At 44.4% G+C, this 27696-nt stretch overlaps 1 long non-coding RNA gene across 4 annotated transcripts; it reads right to left on the minus strand.

Moving 5' to 3' along the window:
- Positions 1 to 576: 576 nt before the first annotated feature.
- Positions 577 to 17660, minus strand: LOC147340165 (uncharacterized). Of its 4 annotated transcripts, none has more exons than XR_015159473.1 (4): positions 17534 to 17660; positions 17177 to 17330; positions 12769 to 12883; positions 7273 to 10551 (listed from the first exon to the last, which is right to left on the minus strand). It is a non-coding gene; the product is annotated as an uncharacterized LOC147340165 (long non-coding RNA). The 4 variants fall into 4 exon arrangements; XR_015159474.1 differs by lacking the exon at positions 17534 to 17660 and adding an exon at positions 17459 to 17525; XR_015159476.1 differs by lacking the exons at positions 7273 to 10551; positions 17534 to 17660 and adding an exon at positions 577 to 685 and having other exon boundaries at positions 17177 to 17315.
- Between the last annotated feature and the right edge of the window lie 10036 nt (positions 17661 to 27696).

The following is a 27696-nucleotide window of genomic DNA, read 5'->3' on the forward strand; positions in this document are numbered from 1 at the left end:
GAAGTTGATGAAAATACGCTGTATTTTGATTGTGGTGGTGTATGTATTTGCTAAAACTAATGAACTGTACACTTAAAATTTTGTTTTCTGTTGCTTATATTTGCCAAGGTTGTTTGTAAAATTGGACAACAGTTTCTAAATTAAAAATAAACAATATTGAAAGCTCTCATCATCGATTTCAATGCCTTTGAAGGAAATGCTTTGCTGTCCCCATGGTCCAGGCACTGCTGGCACTCCACTGCCTTCCCTTGTTTCAGAAGCACAGACCTGGTGCTTACCTGCCTTTTTCAAAGTGACAAAACCAGTGGCCAAGGTCAGTCTCAGACCCCTGCCACTTTACCTCCAGCCTAGTTCATGGATTTCTCACCACCATCTTTATAAATGATTCCCCTGCTTTCTCAACTAACCTCCAAACAAGGCTGCCCTTGGGACTAACGTTGGAGTGTTCACCTATTTCAGCTCAGAGCTGGCACTAAAAGCGTGCTTGTACACATGTGTGTGTTTAAGTCTAGATTTTTTTCATTAGACTAATAATTAATCTTAATTAATTTCCTGGAATCACCATTCTATACCTACCTTGTTTTGTGGGACTCCTTAGATCCAAGGTAACTTCATCTAGCATTCCTTGCTGCTGGGTTTGTCTGGGAGTTCAGCTATGATGGAAACTGTTTTGATGCTCATGTACCTGGTATGGAAAGACAAAGTGTTTGGAGCATCGCGCCATCTTTTTCTTTGCTTGCTGTCTTCTTCAGCAGGGAGGGCTGCTGACAGCTGAACAGCCTGCCTCATTAGAATTCACTGGGTGAGCTGATTCTCTATTTAACTGATGAGGGAATTCTTGCACCAAGGGGGTGGAGGAGAGGCTGATTCTCTCAGAAAGCTGTTTTCTTCCTGCTTTGCTGTAGAGGGGGCAGGGAATGGCTGAGAGACAGTCTCAAATGACCTGTACAGGCGATACCGGGAAACACCAGACCACTCTTCCACCAAGAAACAGTGAAAATTGTTTCCAAAGATCTGCTTATTTTGTCATGTCACACACACCATATCTTCCTTTTGAAAAATGGTGACTACATTTTATTCCCCTTAGAGAACAGAAAGCCTATGCCAAGTTGACATTCCTTTACTCCTGAACATTCCTCATGCACAGAAACGTTGGTCCTTCACTAAAGGGGATGGAGGAAGGAGAGCTGTCCTATTAGGTCACGCTGAGGCTTCAATACCATCATTCCATGGTGATCGCACCATGGAAAATTCCTTTCAACCACTGACTTGTCTGACATGTTACAGAGCAAGACCTGGGTTTCTGCATTTGCCTCGAGCACTAAGCTTCATAACTACAAATGGTCTTAAGACCAAGTCTAACCTCTTTGTTTCATGAAGGAAGAAGCTAGAAGGGGACATGAAAATCTCCCAGTTACAGAACAGAAGACTGAGATCTCTGCTGAGCTGAGATCCTAAAGACCATGCTCTTAACACTCTTCAAAGTCACATCACAGTAATTCCAGGTTATGGACTCCAAAGCAGTTGCTCCTCTTTGTTTTTAGCCTGGCTTGAGCCAAGTCAGTTTATGGTATGGCAAACTGAAGAGCGTGGGGATACGTACAGAATGATTTATCAATCCCCAAGGAGTTTGTGCTTCTTATCTCTGCATATCTGGAGTGCTTTGCCCTGTGCTTGCAGCTATTTGGAACAGGATCTATTTTCCGTGAGATGACAGGAGGCATCAAATGGTGGTTTTCTTCAGATGAGGGAGCTGAATAGCCTGTGACAGTCTAAGTTGAGTGTACCATAAGGGAAGGTGGTTGGAGAAGCTAGTGATATGAAAAGTGTACAGAAGATTTCCTCTCCCTTTTTAAAAAAGACTTTCTTTTCCTTTAACTTTCGTTTTTCCCTTTTATTTTCAAACTAAAAAAATGGTTTTAAAAAATTCAGACAATACAGAAGTGCACTCTTTTTTAAACCAGTTACATATTGCTATAGAACAAACCCCCCAAAGCTTAGTGCCTTAAAAACAGCATTTATTGTGCTTTTGAATCTGCAATTTGGGCAAAGATAATCAGAGATTCTCCACCCCACGATGCCTGGGACTTCAGCTGGGAATGTCTGGGAGGCCTGGGGGCTGGTTGGGCATTCTCTCTTTTTCCTCCTGGAGTCTCAAGGCCTCTCTATGTGGTCATTTCCTGTGCCCTTTCAGCATCATAGCCTCAAGGTGGTCAGCCTCCTTCCATGGCAACTGGCTCTCCTATAGCGAGCATCCTAAGAGCCCTAGCAGAAGCTGCAAGGTTTCTCATCCGTAGCCTTGGAAGTCCCAAACCCCACTTCCCCTGAATGCTATCTGTCAAGTAAGTCACAAAAGTGAGCCCAGTGCAGCAAGTGAGGCATTGATGCCACCTCTTGATGGAAAGAGTAGCAAAGAATTTTTCACCATCTTCAATGTCCCACATGGTCATCTTTACAAATGCTGAATCACACACCCTAGAGGCAACTTCTGTTAACACTTTGGTGTGCATTTTAAGCATGTGTATTCTTTGAAAGTGTAAATACCACTATTGTGCATGTGACATCTGTGTATTGGGATCTGAGTTAGATTTGGTTTTTATCATGTAGGGATGTGGTAACGAGTGGGAAGGGGCTGTGAACTGTAAGTTCTGCAATTATGCCATGGGCTTTTGTTTTTCCAAATCCTAAAGCCCTGCTTCAATGGTTCAAAACTCTCAAGAGTTTTATCTGTGGGTGAGCACCAAAAAAATCCACGATAAATGTTCTTAGTGGTCCTTGTGGTGCTTTGAGTAACTCAGAATGGTAGAATCACATATATCATCTCATTTTGTCTTCCCAGCTGCCCCACGAGGTCAGTACTGTGGAATTGTATTGTACCTACTATTAACATCTGCTGATACTTCCAGTCTCATTTTTCAGATGAGTTTAGAGAAGTTAAGTAACTCACCAATGTCACTTAACTAGTAACTGGGAAATCTCGACTTCAAATTCTAGTTAGCCGAAATCCAAACCCATACCCCGAATCCCTTCCATTCATCTTAATTTTATAGAATAAATAACTAAAGGTCAGAAAGTCATCTGGCAAGTTTCATTTCCCAAAATGGATGTAACAGGCACAGAAACATGACCATCTGATTTCGATATTCTGGAGTGTTAACCTCTTATGAAGTCTGTTTTATGTTGCCTATAGCAACAGTCTATTGCTGCTTCCACCTGTGGGAACTACATCCACAGGCTTAGCATCTTGAGTAAGAGCAGTGGGAAAAGTATTAGGTGGAGGGGACTAGAAAAATCCAGTGGATTTTCTAGCAAACTAAGAGAGAAATTTGCGGAGAAGGCAATGGCACCCCACTCCAGTACTCTTGCCTGGAAAATCCCATGGACAGAGGAGCCTGGTAGGCTGCAGTCCATGGGGTCCCTAATAGTCGGACACGACTGAGCGACTTCACTTTCACTTTTCACTTTCATGCATTGGAGAAGGAAATGGCAACCCACTCCAATGTTCTTGCCTGGAGAATCCCAGGGACGGGGGAGCCTGGTGGGCTGCCATCTATGGGGTCGCACAGAGTTGGACACGACTGAAGTGACTTAGCAACTTAGCAAAGAGATAAACTTGAGGACAACTGGATCCTAAGTGAGGAGTGGAACATATATAATTTAGGAAACAGTTAAATTAATCATAGACACAAACACAATTTCAAGCCATCGTGACTTGAGGGTGTTTTTTTGTGTGAATTGTGACTTCCCTCCCGTTAGAGCTATGAGAAAGCTCTGGATGCATCATTAGGCTGATTCTGGAACCAGTCCCCTTTATCTTTTGTCACACGTTTCTTCATTGTGTTTTGACTTGATTCAACGCTCACATGCCACCAGTTTCATCCAGATAGTAGTCGGACCGGTCACATCCCTACCGACAAGTCGAGCCATTGCTGCCAGGGGGCTTTCCGGCCCTCTGTTGGCAACCGTGCAGTGTTCAGACCAGAGACCTGCTCCTTTGTTCTGCGTGGACTTCCCCAGCTGTGTTTCTATTGCCCTAGCTCTTTCTGTCCCCATGCACTCTTTCTTAAATCCATGCAGGGCTGGAGTGTAGCTCTCAGCGAAGCCCCAGTCTACAAAGTAATGAACTCAGCTGGGGCCCACTGCAAAATATTTTCTACAAAAATGCCTGCTGCCTCTGGATGTCTATAAATGTCCTTGGCCCATGAGTCTCTGCCACAGCTAAGATGGGATGAGTCTGGGTAGCTATCTCGGGCTTTAAGAGAGAAGAGAAAAAAATTCAGCCCAGAATGCTGCCTGGAAGACTTTCCCCCATTATTCATTAATCCTTTAACCTATAGCTTGTTCTTTTGTTACCTCATTCATTCAACAGGCATTTTTTGAGGTCTTCTTCTGTGCTGAATGAATAGATATTGGACATGTAAGTTCAAATAGAAAACGGTCCTGAGACACATGCTGTGGGAGCTTACAGCACAGTGATGAAGCTTCCATGTCCTGCTTTTAAGTGTTCCTTGTTCCTTTCCCTTTTTTCTCCTAATCTCTTCCTGCTGACCATTTTAACAGAAGTTACCTCACTTAGATTTTGCTGTTAAATTATTAAATTCACTCTAAATTTCCATGCCTGTTCTTGTAAGTTTTTATTATTATTCTTACAAGTTACTATTTCAAATCAAAAAGATTTTTATTTATATTATTTTTGAATTTCATGAAGATATCTACTCTTTTATTTCTTTAATCATGTTCAGGATCTTTATTTTATATTCTCCTTCAGATCTTTCAGTTATTTGCTGTGGTCAAGCTATATTCTTTCTCTTTTGTTGCAACTGCCAACTGTTCCTTATGGTAGTTTATTTCCTTGTGTAGCTAGTCCTTTTTTTCTTGTGAATATATCTTTAGATTTTTTTCCCTCTGTGGGGGGGGGGGTCCTCTGTAGTCTTCAGAGTGATTTTACACTCACTTTTGCCAAGGCTCTAGGGTCTCCTAGGCCCTGGACCAGTTTTTATGTTAATTTCTCAGCTTTACTTTTCTACCTGCGCAGGTAGCATTACCTCACACTTCACATCTACAGGGAATAGAGGCTTAGGTTCTTGATTTTGTCATAGATGTATTTTGTTTAAGTTTTTAGTTTGTATTGGAGTATAGCTGACTAACAATGTTGTCACAGTTTCAGGTGAACAGCAAAGGGACTCAGCCATACATATACATGTATCCATTCTTCCCCAAACTCCCCTCCTGTCCAGGCTGCCACATGACATCGAGCAGAGTTCCATGTGTTATACAGTAGGTCCTTTTTGGTTATCCATTTTAAATATAGCACTGTGTACATGTCCGTCCCAAACTGCCTAACTATCCCTTCCTCCATTGATGTCTTTTTTGATTTACCTGCTTAAGGCACAAACAGACAGCAAGTATCTTTATTGCTCTAATGAGTCAATGAACAGTATCATTGTGTGCCCTTTTCATGAACAAGAAATATTTCTGAGGCTCTAAGCTCCATGCATGTGCCTCAGTTTGAGCTCTCACTTTGCGTGGGCCTGAGGCCACAGTTTCTGTGTATGAGGAGGGTATTGAAGCCTCTATTGCAGACACTGGGCTAAAGCTCCCATGGGACTCCATGGCACCAGCATGCATTGGCTGCTCTGGCTTTCATTTCCCTCTTCTCATCTGAAATTTGGGGGTTTCTCTTTCTTTCAAGCCAAGCTTTGTGCTTTTATAAAATTTGAAGAGGAATAGTACTATATTTTGGCCACCTGATGTGAAGGGCTGGCTCATTGGAAAATAACCTGATGCTGGGAAAGATTGAAGGCAAAAGGAGAAGAGGATGACAGAGGATGAGATGGTTAGATAGGATCACCAACTCAATGGGCATGAGGTTGAGTAAGCTCCGGGAGATGGTGAAGGACAGGGAAGCCTGGTGTGCTGCAGTCCATGGGGTTGCAAAGAGTTGGACATGACTTAGTGACTGAATAACAACGGCAGTGCTGTATTTTATCTAGATTTTCTATGTGTTGTAGTGGGAATTTTTTTTTAGTTCAGAATATTTGAAAATGTATTTTGGGTACCTATGATGTTCTAGGCACTATGCTCATTTATATATTGTCATCACTTGGAGCCAATATACTTTCTTCAACATGTTTCATTAGAAACAATAAATTGGAAGATGGAGTGGCCAGTGCTGCTGGGGATAGGTACAGTTACACTAGCAAATAGAGCTGAAAGCTTAGCAAAGAGATGTGAGGAAAAGCTATTATAAGCAAACACACAAAAGCTATGACGTCCTGGAACCAGATAGTGTGAACAAACCAAGATGAATGTCTATATCCATGATATCATCATCTCATTACATCATATTAATAGTACAATAGCTGATGTTCACAATGATGTCCCTGAGGGGGAATATTCCCCTAATGGAAACTCTACCTGCTGTTGTCATCATATGTTTAAAGCATATTGATATTGTATATCAGCCACCTAAGGACTGTGAAGGCTGTATGCACAGTTAAAGGTGTGAGGATGGGGACCATGTGTTGCAGTGGTAGAGAAACTTGAATTAGTTACCAGGGAGAAAGTGGATAGGAGTTGATCCATTGATGATCATTCAATGGACTTGGGTTGTGTTAATCACATCTGTCCTACAAGGAAACATCAAAGGCAGCCTCATGGATTTCAGGGAACATGGCAAAGCTGCCTTAAAGTCTCAGGCTGCCAGGAAGCCTGGGCTGGTGGCTTAAAATAATCAGCAAGAAGCCCAGCCTCGCCTGGGGCCAGAGCAGCCTTGGCAATTTGCAAGTGAACTCTTCAGGAATGAGACAGAAGGGGTCAAGAGGAAAGGGAGGAATTCTAGAGACCAGGCGATGATTGACCTCAAGGGAGCAAAGATGATACCTGCCAAGACATTGGCAGCCAGCTAGGACAGTGCCTCCTCGGCTGGGCAAGGACCAGAGGAGGACACTCCAGGTCCAGACTGCTATGGAAGATATGGATGATGCTATTCTGAGACTAAGTGGTGTCTGGGGAGAGTGCTGAGCTCCTTACCCAGAAATGTAAAGAGAATGCATCTCTGAGACCTAAGTTGGTAAAGAATCCACCTGCCAATGCAGGAGACATGGGTTCACTTCCTGGGTTGGGAAGATCCCCTGGAGGAGGGCGTGGCAGCCCACTCCAGTATTCTTGCTTGGAAAATCCCATGGACAGAGAAGGTGGCCTGCAGTCCATGGGGTTGCAAAGAGTTGGATACGACTGAATGAGCATATATTCTTTCCAACCACCTAGGCAGCCTCTTTAAACCAGTTTTTATTCTTGGACTTGCCTGGAGGTCATCTGTCCTGCCTACTCTTCTTCCATTGGACTGGTGGGTAACTTACAAATACACAGTTGTTGGGTGGAAAGTAATGGGAAGCACAGTGTTTCCTTAGAAGCTGCCCATGATTACTCTTGATTACATGGGAAGAGAGATGCCGGGACTTAGAGCTTGATAAATTGGCAAACATTACTCCCACTTCCCTCCTTCCTTGCCCCCTCCTCTGAACTCTATTGGATTTGTAATGACGTGATCTTTCACCTCCCCAAATTGTATTGTAAAACCAGAAAGCATACATTCTCTGGAATTGACATTCCCATCTCATGACCTCATTTGGCCAGAGGTTCAGCTACAATTTGCCTCAAGGTTCACATCCCCCTGCATGGGGCTGAGCTGACATCGTGTAACCCATGACCTTCCCACCACTGCAATCTCTTGCACATGGATATTACACAGAATGCCAAGTGTAGGTCAAAAGAGGCTGCCGGGAAAACATTTTTTAAAAAGCTTCCTTCTTTTCTGCGCTTGTCAGCTTGCAAACAGAATGCTGCATTTGATATTTTTTCCAATGTTGTCTCAAACCTTTTGTGCAGGAAAATGAGGCAGAAATAAACGAATACATAAGTAAGTGTTTATTTTGAGGCAGGGAATTATAAGTTAACCTCTGTCTTAGCATGTGAAGTTGTTTCTATCAAACGATACAGTTAAGATGGAGGATGCTCATTTATTTGATCTAAAGTCACTAGAAGAGAAAGCCATTGGCCCACGTCTCAGTTTCTAAGGTAATCAGAAAGCATCAATGCTGACACTTAAGATGTGCCCTGGAGTGCCGCTCTGAGAGTCAGAGTTGGCCTTGGAAGGAAAGCCAGGTTTTAGCAGAGGGCCAAATGCATTTGCAGTAAAACCAGAGAATAGACATGAAGCCCTGCTTCTATGACTGGGCTGATTTGTACCATTCATTTGACAAATATTTCTTGAGCACTGGATTTGTGCCAGACATTGTTCTTGGGCTCTCAGGTCCTTGTGTGTGGTCTGTTATACGATGCTTTTAATTCTGTATAGTTTAGCTCTTCTGCCAGACTTTGACACTTCCGGTTGTGTTTTGTTCTATTCATTCTAGCAGTTTTTCACCTCTGTTATTTTGCTGGGTGAATCTCACCCTCATGGTTGGTTAAATGCCAATTTCTGTGACTACGACAAAAGCTTAAAAATTGCTCAAATGACAAACCATGGGAAGGTGGCAGGAACAGCAGCTGGGGGCTCAGGCTCCTGCCAGTTGGCAGCTGCTAATTCCCCCTTGAAAAGTCAGGCAGGCCCTGATGGTGCCAATCCAAGAGGTGCCAGGTTCTGGAAAGAGATGAACTTTCTTTGCTGTAGCCTTGGATTTTGAATCACTACCTACAGTTGGCTAGTCAGTTGGCATCCCCGTGTGTGTATATTGCTGGCTAACTCAGGTGGTGGGCTGTGTCCTTTATGCCTGCTGGCCTGGGTGAAATGTCTCAAGTTGACTTGTTGATAGGAGTTTGTGGGAAGAGGCTGTGAGACCGTGGCCCTGTGTTCAAGTCTAGGGTCTGCTAATGGCCAGATGAGTACCCTTTACTCATCCTTATTACTTTGCCACCTCCTTGCTCATCTACTCCAGATTGCCCTTCAAAAGCCAATCGACAATGATACAAAGGGCAACCATGAATTGACTGTAAATTACAACCAGAATAATTCTTGAAATTCTTCCCTGAGGAACTAGCTCCTTTTGAAGTCAACTTCATTTGCTTTAAAACAAGTTTTATAAAAGCTGGTGCTGTTTCTCTTCCCTGAATTTTTTGAGTCTAAGGATATATCCACATTTGTATACATTTGTGTGTGTTCTAGGGTGAGCATATATGTTTGCATGAGGAATGACTTTTCAAGGTTGTATGTGTGAAAAAGAGATTGTTCAGCATAAAATAATAGTAACCATTTGTATCAGTTAGATTTGGTATGTAACAAATCAACCACAAATTTAGTGGCTTAAAGCAGCAAGCATTGATTTACTTAAGATTTTGTAACTTCTGCTTTGAGCTGTCTCCACTGAGACTGGATGGTGCAGGATGACCTCACTCAAATGTCTGGAGCCTCAGTGGGGTTGGCTGGGACAGCTGGGATTGCTGGGGCCTTTCTGTCCACAGAGTATCTCATTCTCCAGTAGGCCATACTAAACTTCTTCACATGGCAATGAAAATATTCCCAGCAATGAGAAAAAGCAAACCTCAGACTTCTGTTTACATCATATTTGCCAATATCCCATTAGCCAAAGCAAGTCAAATGACCAAGCTTGGACTCTAATGGATGGATTAAGATTCAGGTTCTTGATGGGAGAAGCAGCAAAGAATTTGTGGCCATTTGTTTATAATCTCTACCACACTGTGGATGATGAGATGTGGATAAGCACAGGTTTTAGAGATGGAAGACAATCAAATCACAGTTCATCTGCTTAATAGCTAAATGACCTTCAACAATCTGGTACCTCTGCTGAATCTACTTTCTTATCTGAATATGGGGCAAATCACCACATCTACCTCAATGGATGAAATGAGATCTTTCATTTAGCCATTTTTACAGTAAACATGTCCTAAGCCCATGGTGCCAGGCCCATACTATGTCAGGCTCATCCTCAAAATATCTTTATTGAGTATATTCCTTATAATGTCATCTCCACGAAGGTGAGATCTTTAGAAAGTCATTTAGGCTCTCTCTCACTTTTTCCTCATCTCCAGTAAGAGATGATATTAGCAATTTTTATAGGGATCTTGGAAGAATCAAATGAGAAAATCCTTGCAAAGCAAGTTAGAACTGTGCCTGACCCATAGTGAGTGTTTAATAAATGTTAACTTTTGGTATTGCTGCTATTACAACAGCAAGGTTACCTTCCTTCTACCACCATAATAAAGCCTTCCTCAAATTAAAATGACAAAGGTGGGTGCCCTCCTCCTTCCAGTGTCACTCTCTCCCCATTGCCATCCCTCAACCCCAACCTCCAGGCATGTGATAGAACTGGACTGTCAGGAATGCCCCCCCAACTGCCCCCAATCCTCAATCCAGCAAAACAGAGATCAGTGGTGCGGTGGGCGGGGGGCGGGGGGGGGGGCAGTTCTGAAGGATTCTCTCTCCTCCAGTCATTCTCTCTCCTGTCTGGATCACCAACGATATAATCGAGGCATGAAATCCCAACAGAGTTCTGGTGGAAGGGTGCCCTGCTTCATCCAGAACATCTAGAGCTGCAAAGAACACATGAGACAGCTTCTGGAATTATGGCAGACTCATGGGGGAATTTTCTGTGTACTGAATGGAAGACTGTCTCCCTCTTGACTCAGAATAAGCCTACCATCAGTCCAAGGTGTCTCAACCTGTAGGGCCCATCAGAATCCCCTGGAGGGCTTCTTAAAGCACAGAGTGCTGGGTCCCGCCCCAGAGGGTCTGATCCAGTGGGTCGGGGCTGGGGCCCGAGAATTTGCATGTCCAACAAGGTCACAGGTTTTGTGGATGCTGCCACTCTGTGGATCATACTACAAGTAGCTTTACATTAGTTTGTTTGAGAGCTTTCCAGATATTTCAGGACAGTGACTGGGGCCTGCACTTCTTTCCTCAGTCATCTCTTCTCCAGGTTAAACATGTTAGGCTCCTCACTTTTCCTTATTCTATGTCAGACTCTGACCCTAGTTCTGAATGTCCAAAGATGGAAAATATTTAGACCCCATCCTCAGGGAGCTTACAGTTAAGTAGAAAAGAAAGAGAAAAAGAATTCACAATAAGGTGACCACAGTAAGTATTTCCGTTGTGCCTACTTTGTGCTGTGGTTGTCCCCAAAGGCTGGTAATTCAACAGTGAGCAAGATGGCAGAATCCTCAGGCCATGGGGTGGAGACTGGCCAGTGAACAGGAAGTTACAGTCCAGTGTGGTAAGAGCATGGAGAGAAAAGGTCAGAAAGCTCTGGAAGCAGAGAGCAAGGACCTCAAAGTCCAACATGTAGGACAGAGTGTAGGGGGAGTTTTCCAGGGGGAGGTGATGCTAAGATGAAACATGGGTGATAAATAGGAATTAAACAGGTATGGGATGGGGTGGATGATTCAGGCAGAGAGATGTGCAGGAGCCTGGTACAGTTCATGACTGGCGAGATGTGCTGGGCGGCCCCAAAGAGGCTGTGCCTGGGATCCTGTGAGGTAGGGTGGGCTGGAGGAGAGATGGTGAGAAGTGAAGGTAGAGTAGGGAGAGACTGCCACTTCCCGGATGGACACTGATAATCCCTGCCTTCACTGGAAGCACCTGGTTTCCTCCCTGAGGGTGGCCTTTGACATTACAGAACCAGACCCCACATCCATTCCATTCTCCATTTGGAAGGTGGAAGACAGTTTTGTTCCACATGTTATCTGGACACCTAGAAGCATGACACATGATGGGGGAGCATTGGCCCAGGATTGAACATTGTCTAGCACCCCGGCAGGACATGTCTGGCCTGGGGACCTCATTCCTGCATCAGGGCCAAGTGCATTATCATGGGGTGTGTGTGCACTGCAGTGTATAAGGTGGGTAGGGTGGTGAGGCAATGAGGGCGAGCTTAAGATGAACAGAATCTAGAGGGGAGTAGAAAAGATGAAGTAACTGCAGACTTCAAGGCATCCCATGATGCTGCAGTCTAAATGAAAAGTCGGAGAGCCTGAGCTCCATCTTGGACACCGACTTACTGTGTGACCTTGGACAAGTTGCTTACATTTTCTGTTTCTCAGAATCCTCAGCTATGAGAAGAAATAATAAACTGCAATTCACAGGGTCATTAGGAGACTTACATGAGGAGAAGTTCCTGGCGCAGAGTTGGCACTCAGGAAACCTGTGTTTCTGAGTGTGTCCTTCCCCAGAATCCAAAGAGAAGGTGTCCCTGCCAGGCTGGGAGGGCCAGCTGAAAGAACTGAAATTCTATGGCTGAGGGAGCATTGATGGCAGGAACGGTTTCCTGCTTTAAACTTCTGCCAAGCTGAGTGTGGCCCTGTTCAGCTGTGCTATGAGTTGGGCTCAAAGTAGCATGGGGGCACCAGAAGTGCTGGGGAAGAAGAAGGCTGGTGCTGAAAGCCATGATATTTGATGGAGAGAGAGAGCAAAGCTAAGAGTCACTATTAGGAAGACAGAGCCCTGAGCCTTGTACTCAGCAAGAATATGGAAGGGTCTGTCTTGTCATCTGTAGTAGACTATACCTTGAAGGGCAATGTACTGCAGTGCATCATAAACTGAGGAGAATGCTTTGTACCTCATCTTATATTTTGAAATTACTTTCATAGACATCATTTGCTCAGTCATTCAACCGACACTTATTGAGTATCCAGGTTGGTGTCAGACCCTCATCATCCTGGGTGTTCACCAATAGTTGTTGTCTAATTCCCCAGTTGTGTCTGACACTTTGTGACCCCATGGACTGCAGCATGCCAGGCTTCCCTGTCCTTTACCATCTCCTGAAGCTTGCCCAAGTTCATGTCCATTGCATTGGTGATGCCATCCAGCCATCTCATTCTCTAACACTCTCTTCTCCTTCTGTCCTCAATCTTTCACCAATAGTTAGTCCTTTAAAAAAAAAAAAAAAAAAAGGTTATTTATTTGGCTGCTCCAGGTCTTAGTTGCAGCATGTGGGATCTTTTTCTTTTTTTGGTTGCGGCATGTGGGATCTAGCTCCCTGATTGAACCCGAGCTCCCTGCATTGGGAGTGTGGAGTCCTAGCCATTGGATCGCCAGGGAAGTCCCACCAATAGTCCTATTAAATTGACTCCCTTTGCGGATTCTTCTTGCCTTCTATTGATGTGAATAATCAGGAGTAACCCTGTTTTCCTTTCCACTTCAGCCAGGCCTGGGGAAACTTCCATTTGCATTCCTTCCCCTTTGGTGATGCCCGAGTAGTTAGCTCACTGTGGTTAGTCAATTCGGTTGGTTAATGAACTGAGCAAAGAGGTTAGGGTCATAGTTGCAATCCTCATGGACTGATTTACCTCTCTACTTGTGTACACCATCCTTCCTCCACTACCTCCAATGTCTATGCTTCCTCCCACCTGCAGGCCTTTGTACAGTTTTTCACTCTACCAAGGACCATCTGGCTCTAGCCCCTAGTTACTAAAATCCGATGTCATTTCCTCAGCAAAGCCTTACTTGCCCCCCAAACCTGGTCAGGTGCCTGAGTTCACATTTCATGGTGCCCTGTATTTCTCTAGTGTGGCATTTATAATCATATATTTATATTTTATATTGCTTAATGTCTATCTCCCTGTATTAGTTAAGGTAGTGTTCAGCTGCAAGTAATAGAAAACTTGTCTGATTGTAGTTTAAATACATGTGGGTTTATGCTGCTGCTGCTGCTGCTGCTAAGTTGCTTCAGTCGTGTCCAACTCTGTGCGACCCCATAGACGGCAGCCCACCAGGCTTCCCCGTCTCTGGGATTCTCCAGGCAAGAACACTGGAGTGGGTTGCCATTTGCTTCTCCAATGCATGAAAGTGAAAAGTGAAAGTGAAGTCGCTCAGTCATGTCCAACTCCTAGTGACCCCGTGGACTGCAGCCCACCAGGCTCCTCCGTCCATGGGATTTTCCAGGCAAGAGTACTGGAGTGGGGTGCCGTTGCCTTCTCCGACATGTGGGTTTATGCATCTCCCATAAATAAGACAAGACATCTAGCAAAGGTCAAGTGGCTCAATCATGCCACCCAGGACTCAGACTCCTTTTCTCTTCTTCCTCTGCTGTCTAAAGCAAGTATATTCAGTTCTCATGTTTATAAGATGACTGCAGCTTCTCAGGCATAAGTATCTGTATTCCAACCAGAGAGAAAGGAAAAGAGGAAAAATGAGCATGAACTGACTACCATTTATATCTCATGGCCAGGACTGGGTCGCATGGCAATTTCTAGCTGCAAAGGAGTCTTAAAATGTTAAGTTGTTGTTGTTTCTGGTTAGCTTTTACAATTTATAGAATAGAGGCAAGCCAGAGAGGAAGGATAGCCCTATTATAGTGGACCAACCTCTTGTGCCTTTCATACTCCCTTATTGAACTTCAATAAGAGAGGTGGGACCATGTTTCCTTAGTTAGCCATTGTCATAGGTCCACCTTGTATAATATCTGTCCCATTGTACGTACCTGATAACCATTCTGTTAAATATTAATAAATGAATTCTTGCAGAGAGCATCTTCTACTTTAGGTCTTAAAAAGCACTAGAAGAGGATGGACGGATCAATACCGCCTTAACATTATGGGTGAGAAGAATTTAAAATGGACACCATCAGGGGTCCCACTAGCCTTTACATTGCCTCTGCATGAATTAGGAAAAGGCGCCCACCCCTTCCTCAAGACACATTACTGCCATCTACTGGAAAATTATCTTAATAAAATGATAAATCTACCACACCTACCATGTGAATGGTGCCCCCATAGACGCAGTGAGGTCATTTGCCAAATACCATGTATTACCAGTAGGATGGAGGTAGTTAGTGAAGAAGCTATCACACCTGCTTCCTAGAGCAGGGGAGGTGGGTACTTCCTGTGGAGCAAGCCTGAAGATTTTCCCAGGGCTGATGAGAGCTAGCCATATGTAAAGACTTATTATTCTGAGGTAGCAGGGGTATGGTGAGAAGAAGACCAGTAAGTGTATTTGAGTTCTGCTGTTCACATTCTACTTCTTTAATACTGTGAGAATCACTTAATCTTTCTAAATTTCCATTTCCTCATCTCAAACTTCAAGGCGAGAACTCCTGCCTCAAGATATGTGTGTGAGTATCCAGTGAGACTGTGTAAATGAAAGGGTTTGAGAATCTGCTCAGAACTAGAAAAATGTCAGCAATTGTTAGCATAGAGAGCTGACAGGAAATATTTAATGATTGTTCCAATCTTATCTCTACCACTGTCCAGCTACATGGCCTTGGGCATGTTTCTTAATTGTTCTGGGGCTCAGTCTTCTCTTCTACAAAATAAGTCTGATGATATTAGAACCTACTGCCCAGGAAAGATGTGAAGATTAAAAATAGTAGTAAGTGTTTAATAAATGTTTAAGTATTAACTTTGAGGCAATTGTACCTTGTATGATACTCTGCATTTTGCATTTAGTATTTCATTGAAATTGTTTTTTAAAAAAGCCACCTTTGACTTTTTTGGGGAAAAAAAGAAATGTAACAAAAGGGTTCCTAGGCCTATTTGCAGGGAGAGCCAAGACTGTGGGAAAAGTGATTCAGCGTATCTCTGTGACTCTGGGTCTGTTGTGATGTCTCTGCTCTTTGAAAAGAAAACTTTTGTGTGGACCATTTCCTCCCTGTCCCCATACCACTCCAGATGCTGGTCCTATTCGGTTGTAGGTCAGATTTCTTACTAAGTGGCCAGTGAGGCTGATTTTGTGGAAATTTCATTATTTACAAAGCAAAAAAGAACCAATGGGAAGAAGGCCAGGCAGGCAGATGGGGTAGGTCAAACAGCATCTTGGTTTTCACTTGCTCTGGTTCTCCCCTCCACACCTGTCCTCCACAGCCCCTCTCGGATGGAGCCCTGTGGCTACAGAGAAAATCCATCAGATAGTGGAGCAGAGAAACAGAGGGCAGAGGGTTCTGAAATGGGAAGCAAGCAACAAACTTGTGATTTCATCTGCTGTCTGCTAGCCGGCTTTCTCATGCACAGTCTCCCAGAGCCCAGCGCGGTTACCTGTCTGGTAATAATATTTTATCCTGTCTTGTTTTCCATTTGTCTGCCCTCCACCACTGCAGTGTCCCTCCCATTCATTGCTCCAGGGTATAGAATTATGGGGGAAACAAGATGTTTTCCCCTCATTTTTTCACATCACATTTCACTGGAGTAAATAGTACTTCATTTTCTTTCCACAGAAGGAAAACCGTGCTGAGCACCCGAGTTTCTGGGCTTGGTTACTATGTGGCCTGAAGCTGACATCTTTTGTGCGTGTCATGGTTTATAGTAGAGTGGTTAAAAATCAGCTCCCATTCGGGTGACTAAATTTTATTGACTTTTCCAGGGCCTGTGGTGGGACTGACATGTCCCCCATTTAATTACTTCCTCCTTTCTGACAGCAGATTGAGTTAACCAGAGGACACGCAGGTGGCTCTGGGGCGAGGGAACTTGGAGTGGCCATGGTGAGGCAGCGGAGAGGGGGCTGGGGTGAGCACAGGCTGGGGATGTAACGACCTGCTGGCAGTTGTGAGCTGTGGTTTTACAGTTGCACTGGGGGCAATAACCAAACAGTGGGGCTTTTGGACTAATTTGAAGAATGCTTTGCATAAATCCCAGCTGCTAGCCATATGTCCAACCCTTGTAGAGGGGAGGGTGTATTTCCCTGAGCTCTTGTTTCCTTCCCTGGAAGTCAAGACTAACTCAGCCTCTCAATGCCCAGCCCCCGTCTTTAAGGGAGGATGGTTGGACATGAAAGCTTGAACTGATTTAATCACAACCTAAATGTATATGATGTTTTACCACATTTTCCCTTTCAATAACATTGTGTCATTTTGTCCTAATAAAACCCCACAATATAAGCCAGGTAGGATCCTCCATTTACAGATGAGAACACTGAGGCACAAAGAGCCTGTGACCAAAGGTTGGTGCTTACTAGGTGGTGTCAGGCAGCCTTCTAGACCCTTAAGAGATATTAATTTACTTTATGCTTGGCTCAGTCCTACAAGCCAAGTACTATTATGATCCCTGCTTCATTGAAGAAGGAATTGAGCCCAGAGAGGTAACTTAACTTTCCCATAGTCACACAGCTAGTAAGCAGTGGAGCTGGAATTTCAGCTGAGGTAGTGTGACTCCAGAGTCTGTATTTATAACCATTATACATGCCGCCAGCCAGCTCAGTAAGGGCAGCTAGAATTCACATGCAGGTACTCACACTCCAAGTTCAGGTTTTCCCCTGTGCCATACTCCTCCTCTGAAATTTGGTCCTTAATGATCCTTAATTCCAGGACTTCCCTGGTGGTCTTCGCCTTCCAGTGCAGGGGGTGTGGGTTTGATCCCTGGTCCAGGAACTAAGATCCCACATGCCTCTGGGCCAAAAAAGAAAAACATAAAACAGAAGCAATATTGTAACAAATTCAATAAAGACTTTAAGTCAGAAAAAAAAATCTTAAAAAAAGGTCTTTAATTTCTGGAAGCATTAGGCTCAGCCATTTACATTTGGACTCTTTCATCTGGTATCGTGAAGTCTTTCACTTAAATTTATTCGATTAGTCCCACCCTACCTATTTACCATCGTCAGAGGCATGCCCAGTTCAAAGGAGCTGTATGTAATGTGTTAGGAAATTACTCCCAAACCAAGACTTTGGAAAAACACCGGTATCTAGGCGTTAAGAGTTGTAAAGCTTGACAGCCTAGTGCTTGGAACGGGCATTTTCTCGCCTTCATCCATGGAAGGCTGGGTGTGGTTCTTGTAGGACTGGCTGACTTTGTGAGCAAGTGCACTCTGAACTTTCACACACCCAGAGAGTCAGCCTCTCCCTTTGAGAAAAGATCACTCCAGGCCCCACTGCCCTGACAAGTATGGGTTTCTTAATTAAGGTGTCTCCCAGCCTGTGGTAAGTGCAAACCAACCAGGTGGAAGGGAAGGAGCTGTTTTCAAGTTATAGTAATCTTCAGCTTCCCAGGACAACTTTCTCACAAGAGAAAAACCAGTAAAAGCTTTGCTCTGCATTCACTGGTGCCCCAGAGAGAACCTCAGGGCGTGTCCAGACTTTATTATTTCGTAGCCAAAACCAAATGTAGACCAAACCCAAATTAGAGTTTGGGATAAGGGCCCAAAAGCGGGAATATGACTCCCACTTTCAGTTGTGAACAGCGATTTTCTTTCCTCATTTGCAAACTCACTCTGTATCCAGGCATTGGGTAAGCATGAAACACAGCACAACCTTGGCTGAGAAACCACAAACATTGACTATTAGAAAGAGAAGGACAAAATGGTTTGGGTTGTAGTCATCATTGGCTATATTTATTTAATTTGGGGGCAATGGTCTATTCCTCTAGATTGGATTCCCCCAGAAGCTGACTCTGTGACAAAGGTTTGGGTGCCTGTAGTTTCTTTGGGAAGCGATTCCAGAATGTATCACTAAGGGGTGGAGAAGTGAGACAGGGAAGAGGAGGAAACCAACTCACAGTGTCAAAACAGGCTACCGCTGTAGGGGACAGTCCCACGGGATCTCAAGGAGATGGTGTGGAATAAACTCCAGGTCCCACCTGGGGGCCAGAGAAGCTGGGATATCTCTCCACCACTTCCTGTTGGTTACTGGCTTAGATCTGCCCCTCTATGAGTTACCTCCCAGAGGTAAGAGAGAGACTCTAGTCTCTCCCACCTATGGGCTGGGAGGATCTCATTTACTTACAGAAGAAGGCATTAAGCTACACTGGGTCAGTGAGTGCCAAGGGGACAGGAACAGGACACTGACATCATCTGCTACTCTTGGCTTAATTGCTGAGCCAGTTTATGCAGGAGGAGGGTCTGAGGGAAGACAATATATTGGAATTAGGATTCTTTTGATTCCAAGTGACAAAATCCCTGCTCAACTTGGCTTAAGAACAATAACAGCAGAAAGTAGTATTAGCTCCAGGCACACAAGCAATGCTATCTGGGCTCTTCCTTCTGTCTGTCTCTTGCTTCTGCTCTCTTTGGTGTTTGCCCTATTGTCTGGCTGGCTGAGAAGAGATTGGAAAAGGTGGCAGCTCGAGGCTTACTTGATCCTTATTCCTCGTGGTCTCAGGGGAGAAGAGCATTTTTCCTGACAGCTCTGGTTAAAATCCTGAGGAAGGTTTTGATTGGACTGTTGTGGGTCACATGCATATCCAATGTGGCCAAGAGGATGGAGCAGTCTGACTGAGAAGACTCAGATCATGTGTTGGGGAGGATGGTGTCATCCTACCCAAACATCAGGGACCAAGCAGAATGTGCAGGACCTAGGGAGGGGTGGTTCTGGAAGTAGGCTGATAAACCAGCTTTTTACCAAACAAACTGACGAACAAAAACCGTAGGCCTCAATATATAGTGGATGTCCAGCTCAGGTCAGTTCAGTCGCTCAGTCATGTCCAGCTCTTTGTGATCCCATGAACCGCAGTACGCCAGGCCTCCCTGTCCATCACCAACTCCCAGAGTCCACCCAAACCCATGTCCATTGTGTCGGTGATGCCGTCTAACCATCTCATCGTATATCGTCCCCTTCTCCTCCTGCCCTCAATCTTTCCCAGATCAGGATCTTTTCAAATGAGTCAGCTCTCCACATCAGGTGGCCAAATTATTGGAGTTTCAGCTTCAACATCAGTCCCTCCAATGAACACCCAGGACTGATCTCCTTTAGAATGGACTGGTTGGATCTCCTTGCAGTCCAAGGGACTCTCAAGAGTCTTCTCCAACACCACAGTTCAAAAGTATCAATTCTTTGGCACTCAGCTTTCTTTATAGTCCAACTCTCACATCCATACATGACCACTGGAAAAACCATAGCCTTGACTAGATGGACCTTTGTTGACAAAGTAATGTCTCTGGTTTTCAATATGCTCTCTAGGTCATAACTTTCCTTCCAAGGAGTAAGTATCTTTTAATTTCATGGCTGCAGTCACCATCTGCAGTGATTTTGGAGCCCAGACAAATAAAGTCAGCCACGATTTCCAATGTTTCCCCATCTATTTCCCATGAAGTGATCAGACCGGATGCCGTGATCTTAGTTTTCTGAATGTTGAGAGTTAAGCCAACTTTTTCACTCTCCCCTTTCACTTTCATCAAGAGGCTCTTTAATTCTTCTTCACTTTCTGCCATAAGGGTGGTGTCATCTGCATATCTGAGGTTATTGATATTTCTCCCAGCAATCTTGATTCCAGCTTGTGCTTCTTCCAGCCCAGTGTTTCTCATGATGTACTCTGCATATAAGTTAAATATGCAGGGTAACAATATACAGCCTTGATGTACTCCTTTTCCTATTTGGAACCAGTCTGTTGTTCCATGTCCAGTTCTAACTGTTGATTCCTGACCTGCATACAGGTTTCTCAAGAGCAGGTCAGGTGGTCTGGTATTCCCATCTCTTTCAGAATTTTCCACAGTTTATTGTGATCCACACAGTCAAAGGCTTTGGCATAGTCAATAAAGCAGAAATAGATGTTTTTCTGGAACTCTATTGCTTTTTCCATGATTCAGCAGATGCTGGCAATTTGATCTCTGGTTCCTCTGCCTTTTCTAAAACCAGCTTGAACATCTGGAAGTTCACAGTTCACATTTTGCTGAAGCCTGACTTGGAGAATTTTGAGCATTATTTTACTAGCATGTGAGATGAGTGCAATTGTGCGGTAGTTTGAGCATTCTTTGGCATTGCCTTTCTTTGGGATTGGAATGCAAACTGACCTTTTCCAGTCCTGTGGCCACTGCTGAGTTTTCCAAATTTGCTGGCATATTGAGTGCAGCACTTTCACAGCATCATCTCTCAGGATTTGAAATAGCTCCACTGGAATTCCATCACCTCCACTAGCTTTGTTCGTAGTGATGCATCCTAAGGCCCACTTGACTTCACATTCCAGGATGTCTGGCTCTAGGTGAATAATCACACCATTGTGATTATCCGGGTCATGAAGATCTTTTTTGTACAGTTTTTCTGTGTATTCTTGCCACCTCTTCTTAATATCTTCTGCTTCTGTTAGGTCCCTACCATTTCTGTCCTTTATCAAGCCCATCTTTGCATGAAATGTTCCCTTGGTATCTCTAATTTTCTTGAGGATATCTCTAGTCTTTCCCATTCTGTTGTTTTCCTCTATTTCTTTGCATTGATCACTGAGGAAGGCTTTCTTATCTCTCCTTGCTATTCTTTGGAACTCTGCATTCAAATGGGTATATCTTTCCTTTTCTCCTTTGCTTTTCGCTTCCCTTCTTTTCACAGCTATTTGTAAGTCCTCCTCAGACAGCCATTTTGCTTTTTTGCATTTCTCGTTCTTGGGGATGGTCTTGATTCCTGTCTCCTGTACAATGTCGTGAACCTCCATCCATAGTTCATCAGGCACTCTGTCTATCAGATCTAGTCCCTTAAATCTATTTCTCAGTTCCACTGTATAGTCATAAGGGATTTGATTTAGGTCATACCTGATGGTCTAGTGGTTTTCTCCACTTTCTTCAATTTCAGTCTGAATTTGGCAATAAGGAGTTCATGATCTGAGCCAGTCAGCTCCCAGTCTTGTTCTTGCTGACTGTATAGAGCTTCTCTATCTTTGACTGCAAAGAATATAATCAATCTGATTTTGGTGTCGACCATCTGGTGATGTCCATACGTAAAGTCTTCTCTTGTGTTGTTGAAAGAGGGTGTTTGTTATGACCAGTGCGTTCTCTTGGCAGAACTCTATTAGCCTTTGCCCTCCTTCATTCTGTACTCCAAGGCCAAATTTGCCTGTTACTCCAGGTGTTTCTTGACTTCCTGCTTTGTATTCCAGTCCCCTATAATGAAAAGGACATCTTTTTTGGGTGTTATTTCTAGAAGGTCTTGTAGGTCTTCATAGAACTGTTCAACTTCAGCTTTTTCAGCATTACTGGTCAGGGCATAGACTTGGATTACCATGATATTGAATGGTTTGACTTGGAAATGAAAAGAGATCATTCTGTCGTTTTTGAGATTGCATCCAAGTACTGCATTTCAGACTCTTTTGTTGACCATGATGGTGCCCCATTTCTCCTAAGGGATTCCTGCCCACAGTAGTAGATATAATGGTCATCTGAGTTAAATTCACCCAGTCCAGTCCGTCTTAGTTTGCTGATTCCTAGAATGTCAATGTTCACTATTGTTATCTCCTGTTTCACCACTTCTAATTTGCCTTGATTCATGGACCTAACATTCCAGGTTCCTATGCAATATTGCTCTTTACAGCATCGAACCATCCTTTGTCACCAGTCCCATCCACAACTACGTGTTGTTTTTGCTTTGGCTCCATCCCTTCATTCTTTCCAGAGTTATTTCTCCACTGATCTCCAGTAGCATATTGGGCACCTACCGACCTGGGGAGTTCCTCTTTCAGTGTCCTATCTTTTTGCCTTTTCATACTGTTCATGGGGTTCTCAAGGCAAGAATACTAAAGTGGTTTGCCATTCCCTTCTCCAGTGGACCACATTCTGTCAGACCTCTCCACCATGACCCATCCATCTTGGGTGGCCCCACACGGCATGGCTTAGTTTCATTGAGTTAGACAGTGCTGTGGTCTGCATGATCAGATTGGCTAGTTGTCTGTGATTGTGGTTTCAGTGTGTCTGCCCTCTGATGCCCTCTCGCAACACCTATCATCTTACTTGAGTTTCTCTTACCTTGGATGTGGGGTATCTCTTCATGGCTGCTCCAGCAAAGTGCAGCCGCTGCTCCTTACCTTGGACATGGGGTAGCCCCTCTTGGCTGCCGCCCCTGACCTTGGGTGTGGGGTAGGGGATGTCCATTGTGTAGATATTCTCACAATGACTGATTTCAAGCTAGCAACGTGATGTCACTAAACACAGGGTTGGGAAGAGATGCATGCAGTCAGTCCTCATGAGATGGTGTGAGCTGGCTCCAGGGCACCCCTGAGTGATTCCCATACACAGAGACCCTGGGCCAGCAATGTGCCCACTATGACTGGAAAAGCCAAGACCTGGATCTAACCTGTAAAACCTTGGTAGCCATGATGACCCAGCTTAAGAACTCACAGGACAGCTTACTTTGTTTGGCATGTGTGATGTTTGTGTGTGTATGTGTGTGTGTGTGTGTGTTAGTCGCTCAGTTGTGTCCAACTCTTTGTGACCCCATGGACTGTAGCCCACCAGGCTCCTCTGTTCATGGGATTCTCCAGGCAAGGATACTGGAGTGGGTTGCCAGAATAGACTAATATATTAAAATCAGCATTCTCCCCCCCACCCCCACTCTTCGTCTTGCAAGCACTTCCAGGAAACACTTAACTGACAATTGGATGATCTAAAAATAATGTTTAGCAGCATGTCCTCTACTCCTGTGGACGCTCCAGGAGGCAGGGATCTTTGGCTGGTTAGTTTATCCCCAGGGTCCAGAGGTGTGCTCAGGAAAACACATAGGCATTCAGGATTTGTCAGTTAGGATGGATTCCACCAAAAGCACACATGTACAGACCTCATGAGTCACCAGGCTCTTGCTTGTGATGTTCAAGGTGTGCTGAGCTCACTGTATACCTCAAGGCGCCTCCTCAGGCCTGCCAGACTTTCTCTTCCTAATCCTGGAAGGGCCCACAGTTGGTGACTTATGCCCATAATCCCTTTGCCACAGTGATTCCTGGTGTGACAAAAGTGTGACTTGGGCCCTTTGTCCTATACTTGCCATCTGGTTCTCCTTGCTCCTGGATTTCATCAGCTTTGTGCTGCCTGTTGTTTGACACCAGGAGGGGAAGCTCTCTCTTCTCTGACTTGGGTCACAGCCCTTCCCTGGCAGGGACTGACCATGACCACCATGGCTCCTTCTCATTAAGTCACGGGGAGCTGCCAGGGCTTGTCTGATTAGAGTCTCCTTACCCGTTGGTACAGAGAACTCTCTGCCTTTGCAGTTCTTTTGTTTGAAAATAAAAAGCTTAGCTAGGATGCTGCAAGGTTGGAAAGTTGTTAACCACACACACACACACACACACACACACTCACACCAAACCAGATTTGCTGATAACAGGAGAATGGGAAGGCCTGAAGCTGAGGGAGCATTTCAAGGTCACAGGCAAGGAGGGGCCTGCAGTGGTGGCGATGGAAAAGATGAATAGACAACAGTTGAATGCATTATTTAGTATGTTCCACATCGCAAAGCCAAGAATGGTTCCTTCGCACCAGAAGATTTGATGTATCAGGCTGACTGTCTCCACAGAGGACACCCCCCAGTCTCCTCTGGAGTTCATGGAGACATGGTTGTCTAGGTGACAACTGTCAGGCAAGAAGCTGCAAGCTGGAGAATAAAATCGCCTCGGCTAATAGACCGGCGTGCTATTATGTACCTGAAGGTTTAACTGCTATATTACCCTGAAAGAGTCATTTGGAGGGGAGGAAGGAGCTGGCTTTTCCCAGGGCTACATCAGTGAATTCAATTTCTATTGAAGAGAGACCAGCATTTTAAAAACCACGGTGTGTGGAGCTTCGAGTCCTTTTCTTCTTTCTGTGAGAAATGATTTAATAATGAACTTACAACTGCAGGGCCTCCAGTCAGCCCCCTGGAGCCTGAGAAGAGGGGAGAGGTGGTGTGGAGGCGCTGGTGGCTGGCAGGCTCCGTCCTGTTCTCGTCCTGCTCGGTCCCGGGCTCTGTGACCGAGGTTACCCGGAGCAACTCAGTGCAGACGCGGGTGGAATCTGAGCGCTAATTTTCCTCTCGCCTAAGATTGCCGGGTGCCTCTAATTAATGGTTGTGAATTCCTTAGATGGCATTGTTATCAGATGGAAAGGGGCTAATTGTACTGGTCACAATAGTTAACCTCTTCCAGAAGGAAGGTTGTGTGTGTGTATGCGCACGCATGCACGTGTATGTGCGTCTTGGTTCTTTCTGCAAATGAGGCAGAAAAGCTTGAGAATCATCCACATTCTTTGGCATCAAGACACCAGCAAATGAAAAACTATATTCACTAAGACTTTCATCAAGCGAAGAGTGGTCAACCTTTACTGGGCTTTCCTCACTAAGCGCTTTACCACCTTGATCACATTCAACCCTCAGCATTCTTGAGCCTTAAGAGTGATTATTATCCTCAGCCAACAGACGGAGAAACCAAGGCTTAGTGAGTTTAGGAGACTTGTCCAAGGCCCCACCCCTGCCAGCAAGTGTGAGAACCTTTTACTGAGAAGGAGAACTTGGGATTTCTCCATTAAGAGGAAAGTAGATGCTCCCGGGCAGGAACCTGGACGACTTGACTGGGACTATCCCACCCTCCACACGTCCGGGCAACCTCTTGCCTTAACTACTGCCCTAATTCCTGGTTCTACCCTATTTTCTTTGAATCTATTCTTGGACTACACATAATATCTTTGTTCTACTCCCCCGTGGCTCAAGTATCTGGCCTTCAATTTGCCTACAGTCTGTCATAGGCAGCCCTGCTCAGATCCACATGTGTTGTCTGGTCTTTACCAGGAGTGCTGCAGAGAAGCCAAAGAGGCAAAGAAAAATGGCATCAAGACATTGCCTTGAGGAAGCTCACAGTCTAGAGAGAGAATGGGATGTGAAACTACACAATCAACACAGCACCATCAGAATACTACTACTACTACTACTAGTAATAATGAAAAGAATAACATTAACAACAAAACCACTGCTTTTGGCATTCTTCCTATGTGGCAGGCCTGGTGCTAAATACTGAAAACAAGGCTATGACATAGGAGCTATTATTATTTCCTCTATAAATGTTAGAAAATGAAAGCATATGGAGGTTAGATCATATGTCCAAGATCATACCTGTAGTAAATGGCAGAGCAGGAATTAAACTAAGGCACTCTCTCTCCAAAGCTGATTCTATTAGCCACTATGCTCTATTGCACATATATAGACCAAGGCATAAGCATGTATATATTATAAAGAAAACCCTGATGAAGGACATAAATTCCTTCCTAAATACAGTGGCTTCCTGAAAGAAAAAGAGAAAATGTATAAATAAGAGAGGGAAAGGCCATGTGTCCAGAACATTAAAGACACGACCAGACATTGGGCTTCTGTTTTTGATGTTATGGCCTATATCTAAGGTAGTAGAACAAATCACTCCAAAGCTTAGAAAGTGGAAGTGTTAGTGATTCAGTCATGTCTGACTCTGTGACCCCATGGATGGTAGCCCACCAGGCTCCTCTGTCCATGGAATTCTCCAGGCAAGAATACTGGAGTGGGTTGCCATGCCCTTCTCCAGCGAATCTTCCTGACCCAGGGCAGGCAGATTCTTTATCATCTGAGCCACCAGGGAAGCCAAAGCTTAGTGACTTACAATAACAAAAATTGTTTTGCTCCTGGTTTCTGTGGGTCAGAAATTCAAGAGTGGCTCATTTGCATGGCTTTTGACTCAAGATCTCTCATGAGGTTGCACTTATATGTCAGCTGGGAATGCGGCCATCCAATACAGCAGGGGTTCCCAACCTCCAGGGTCTAATGCCCAATGATCTGAAGTGGAGCTGATGTAATAATGATAGAAATAAACTGCACAATGAATGCAACGCACTTGGATCATCCCAAAACCATGCCCCCATCCCCTGGTCCATGGAAAATTTGTCTTCCACAAGGCCAGTTGCTGGGGTCAAAAAGGTTGGGGACCACTGCATACAGCTCATTCACATGGCTGGGAAGTTGATGCAGTTGAAATGCTTGAGTATTGAAATTCTTCTCACTGTGGGTCACTCCACAGGGCTGCTTGAGTGTCCTCACGATGTGGTGGCTGACTTTCCCAGAGCATGGGATCCAATAGACCAAGGTAGAAGCTGTAATGCCTTTATGACTCATATGTAAGTCACACAGTGTCACATCTGTATACACCAGCTCTGATTCAACATGGGAGGGGACCATAGAAGGACCCTAATATCAGGAGGCAAGCTGATTGGAAACTATTGTAGTCCACCAACCAGAGTTTAAAGTTCTCATGTACTGACTGTAAAAATCTATTAAAATACAGTCTTTCCAGCCCCTACTTGTCTTAGGTTTGCTATTCCAACCTATAGTCTTAGGATTGAGGGGCTGAGTATTTATGAGGAGACAGTCTGATGTCTTAGAAGCCTGATTGTTCTGGACAAAATGGTGGCTTTGATGAGGAAGAAAGAAGCAAATACAGGGCTGATAGGGAAACTGGGAAGAGGTGCTGGAACTGGAGATATCTGTACATGTTTTGGTAACTAAGCCAAAGTGCCAAACCTTCTTTAAATCTACTGTTATTAAGACTACTGGCCAGACCCCTGTTCTGGTCTGTGAATCCTATAGGGACAGGATCTATTTAATCAGATCCTTTTGCTTCCAGATTGGATGTATGCTTGTTGATGACATGCAGAAGGAAGTCACAAGCAATGTTTTCTGTGGAAGAACTTGAACCTTACTTTCTTTATTCTGCTCTGGGGTATGTGTTATCTGGAAGTATCAAAGCCATTGATGAATAAGTAGCTATTCAATGGTGAGTTAAGGTACTGTATTGGAAACAGGCATGGATTCAATAGACTCAGTACTTTGTGATACTCTACTATGTGCTGGGCTAGATAGCCTACTAGATATTGGGATAAAGGAAGGAAGGTGATACTGCCCTCGTGGTGCTTGTGCAAGACATGTATTTACCAAATAACAATATGTCTCAGCATGAACTGAGATAAGCACTATAAAGGAAAGGATATGACATCAGGAGATTAAAAGTTGGAAGCACTGAGGAGGTACTTGAACTGAGAGCCGAAAGATAAATGGGTTTTAAAAAATGGGAGGAAGGTCATTC

This window comes from Bos grunniens, chromosome X, assembly GCF_055505025.1.
Source record: "Bos grunniens cultivar Pamir isolate PY7600 chromosome X, Bosgru_T2T1.0, whole genome shotgun sequence".
NCBI classification, from domain to species: Eukaryota; Metazoa; Chordata; class Mammalia; order Artiodactyla; family Bovidae; genus Bos; species Bos grunniens.